Source organism: Octopus bimaculoides, chromosome 10 (assembly GCF_001194135.2).
Source record: "Octopus bimaculoides isolate UCB-OBI-ISO-001 chromosome 10, ASM119413v2, whole genome shotgun sequence".
In the NCBI taxonomy this organism is placed as follows: Eukaryota; Metazoa; Mollusca; class Cephalopoda; order Octopoda; family Octopodidae; genus Octopus; species Octopus bimaculoides.
In genome coordinates, this window is record NC_068990.1 from 43,969,046 (window position 1) to 43,973,485 (window position 4,440).

Genomic DNA, 4,440 nt, shown 5'->3' on the forward strand with positions numbered 1-4,440 from the left:
ATGAACTGAAAGAACAGTTGGAAGTTGATCCGAACCTTTTTCGAAGATCATCACTGGTGACGAAAGCTGCTGCTACAGCTACGGCCCGGAAACGAAGCAGCAGTCAAGTCAGTGGAAGCATTCAATGCCAGCACCCCACCAAAAAGCGTATCAAGTGAAGTCCAATGTCAAGACGATGCTGGTTTGTTTCATTGATGCGAAAGGAATTGTCCACTCTGAATTTGTTCCCTCTGGTCAAACCGTTAACCAGACATCTTACTTGGAAGTTCTGAAGTGTTTCCAAGACACGTCGAGACGAAAGCGCTCCGACCAGTGGCAAAGCGGAGAGTGGTGGTTTCATCACGACAGTGTACTTTCGCACACCACCTTGAGTGAGAGACAGTTTCTGCCAAAAATGGCATGATCACGCTTACCCACCCTCCGTATTCCCGCAACTTTTTTCTGTTCCCTGAATGAACAAAGTCCTTAAAGGAAAACGTTTTGCAGATGTGGAAGAGGTGAAGAAAAAAAAACGACGGAGGCGTTAAGAGGCATCACTTCACAAGAGTTCTAGGACTGCTTCGAACAGTGGAAACCGCTTCTGGGCTGAGGTATTGCTTCAAATGGAGAATACTTTGAAGGCGATAAAAATCGTAGTATATTTACAAAACATTGATGAACATGAGTTATATTTTAGTGAATGATTGTGTACTTGCACGTGTATGCGTTTGAGAGAGCGAGAGAGGAAGAGGTAGAGAGAGAGAGGGGGAGAAAGGAATAGAGATAAAGAGTGGAAGGGAGAACAGAAGACAGTTATAATGTGTATGTGTTTATGTGTATGTTGTTGTCACAGATCACGTATGTGTGGCTGTGTGTGTTTTTACGTTTCTATGTTATGAAAAATATGTTAGAGTTAGAGGGATACAAGAAAACTATTAAATGGGAGAGAGGAAGAAGACGACTGTATGTATCACGTTCTCTCTCTCTCCCTCTCTCACTCTTACTCTCTATATTTTATGTTGAGCGCGTGATATATATGTGTATAAGAACGCTGTTACTGGTAGAAGGGAAGAAATATAAAAGTTGCTAGAAACAACAGCCAAATCTCCTTTAAATCACACAAAGTAAACGGAATTTTAAAAATCTAATTACTGCACTGGAAAGTTCAGATCCAGAAAATTCCATTGATGTAAAATTTTTTACGAAAAAGTGGAAAATGTGGATTTCTATAAACTTTTAAAAAGGCTTCACACAGACACACAATTTCAGCTTTATATATTAAGATATATGTGTGTGTGTGTGTGTATATATATATATATATATATAGTTCAAATTTACAGAAAATAAAAAGACGAGGACAGGTGTAGGAACAACAAGCAGGCGTATTAGTCTAACGCTCGGGAAGAATGGAAAAGTCTTCCACGTTTCGAGCATATGCTCTTGGACAGAAAGGATTAAGAGGGAAAAAAATGGAGAGAGAAGGAAAAAAAAAGAACGGAGAGAGAGAAATGTGCAGAATTCAACGGTCTGACATGGCGATATATATATATATGTGTGTGTGTGTGTGTGTGTGTGTGTGTGTATGTGTGTGTGTATACTTATATATATCTATATATATACTTTCGTAATACATATCTGTATCAATATCTATATTTCTCTCTTTCCCTCTCTCTCTTTCTCTCTCTCTCTCTCTCTCTCTCTCGCTCGCTCTCTCTCTCTCTCTCTCTCTAGTCATAAATGACAGAGAAATATTTGGATGAAATTTTATTTAGCTAGAAGAAAATTCTAATCTCACGGCAAATTATTTCGTAACTTAAAAACGTAAATAATTCTTCAAAATAATACAGAATTAAAGTGACATCCTCAGGTGAAAGAAAATCTTTGTTAAATACTAAATTCTCAACGTAACGTAATTGGAACGATTTGTTGTGATGTTAGAATTTTCTTATTGTTAAATAAATTTCATCAAATTATTTCTCTGTCGTTTATGACTTTATACACTCCTTATCGTTTTCTCTTGTATAGTATTTTATATTCTATATGTTTTATAGAATGATACATTAAGGTGGTTTTTTTTTAATGAGCATTACCGGATCATTTGAATTCACATATTGTGAACTCTCTCGTCACTCCGACAAATAAGGATTCGGCAAGACACAGGTGTACAGTGTTTTTAGTTTAAATAAGAAATGGTGCTAGCGCCATGATTTACTGAGCGACGTGCATGATGAGCATCAGTATAGTGGACATGGTTTGTGCAGAGCCAGTTTCATATTCTCGTCCTTTAGACTTGCATTGGTCTGGGGCAACAAAGGTCACAAGGGCAGTAGTTATTAGGATACAGGATTTGTATGAAGTTACCATCTCTTAAATGGGCAGCAAAATAGCTGAGGGCCTCATCCGCCTTGGGTCCGTTAGTGTGTGTGTGTTCTGTGAGTGATGTTCTTCAGGAGATAATTCCGTGACATGCTAATAAACCCATAGTAGTCCTGGGTATGATTTTAAACTACGTTTCAATGGTGGAGCCTTGGTACAAGAGTACCAGGGTTTTGGGGAGCATGGAACCACCTCTTAGCCATTATCGTCTCCAGATTTACTCTGATCTGAAGTTGCAGCACTTGTCAGGGTCCCAACTACACGTTAATTAGCATGTTACAGAATAGTGTGCGTGTATGTTTGTCCGCACAAGCACACAAACGCAAGTTTTCTTATTCTCTTATTCTCACCGATTTTCTCTTTCCTTCTCCTGTATTGTTTTATGTTCGCTGCGGTTTATCTCTTACTTTTCTCTCAGTGTAAAAAAAAAACAAAAGAAAAACAAGAAAAAAATGGTGCTAAATAATTTTTTTTAAATGTATTTGTGGAGAACTGTGGGAATAGCAAAACAAGTGTACAACCCGTAAGATATTGTTCTTGAAAAATTATACGTCCCAAACGTATTTTCTCTAAGTGGGGATTCCTTAATCATATGGTTAGCTGTATCTAAAATAGATGAATAAGTGTGTGTGTGTGTGAGAGAGAGAGGGGAAAGAGAGGGGTATGTGTTTGTGTATGTGCGTGTTTGTGTATGTGCGTGTTTGTGTATGTGCGTGTTTGTGTATGTGCGTGTGTGTGTACTTCCTCAAAGATGTATTCATACTGACAAATCACGTTCACGTTTATACAAACGGACTGATGTAATATCCTGTTTCTTTTTTTCTCCCTTATATACACGTACACACACGCAAACACACACACACACACACACACACACACACACACACACACACACACACACACACACACACACACACACACACAAGCGTGTATATAGACACACGCACACACACATACGGACACATACACACCTCCATGTACTCACGCAAACATACTTTGAGGTTTAGGAAACCAATTTTCTCTGTTCATTATTATTTCCTATTCTCAAGTGATTTTGGCTGGAGAATCAATATTATAAGGACTGCTTGGGAGTAGTGGGTGGAGAAAGATCGGGGAATAGGTTTGTTAGGTGTATGTGCGTGTGTTGTTCGTAAAATGTGCGTGTATAATATATGTATATATCTGCATATACGTGTGGGTGTATGCTGTTTGAAGTGTTTTGCTTGCAGAGAGCGTTTGTTGAAAACTACATTTTGTTGATAATTAGTGTGTGTGTGTGTATGTTGTATGTGTGTACGTTGTGTATGTGTATGTTGTGTGTATGTATGCGTGTATGTTTACTGGTTTATGTGTGGGTCTATGTGCGTGTATCCTTTGTAGTGTGTGGATTAGTGTCATATGCTTCTTGTGGTTTCATCATTGTCTGTGTTGAGCAGTGTGATCTATTTATGTGTGTGCATGCGTGGTTCTGTGTATGTCAGTGTGTGCGCGCGAGTAGACACGTTTGTGTGTGTACGCTATGTTTGAGCCGTGATGTGTGTATCCGTGTTGCATGTTTGCTTTGTGTGTGTCTTTGTGTGTGCGTGCATGTACGTGTATGCCTGCTGTATTTGTGATGTGATGTGTATCTGTATTGCAAGTCTGCTGCGTGTGCGCCGGCATATGTGCTGTTGTCGTTATCGTATTTGTTGCTAAATCATAAGACTACTCTAATAGAGCAGGTCTTCCATCAAATATGTTCCCAGTATTTGGGGGGGGGGTACCTAGACGTACCTAGGAATACACTGTTCAATGTATTCTTCCATTTTCTAGACGGCACAATATGATTTGAGGGAAATATGACAGCTATTTTTAAGAGACTGGGCAACTACGGTTGCTGTTTAGTCCTCGGTTAGCTCGGATCGAACAAACATGATCAAAGGCATTCTAAAGATGACCGCCCCCTCTTTTTCCTATGTGCAGGTAATCCAGGACCAGTATGTCCTTTATAAGACGATAAGAAAAGAGCTGAGTGAAATTTGGCTGCTATTTATAACAGGTCGAGTGGCCACGTAGAGGTGTGCTGTGTGGCGTATTTTATACACC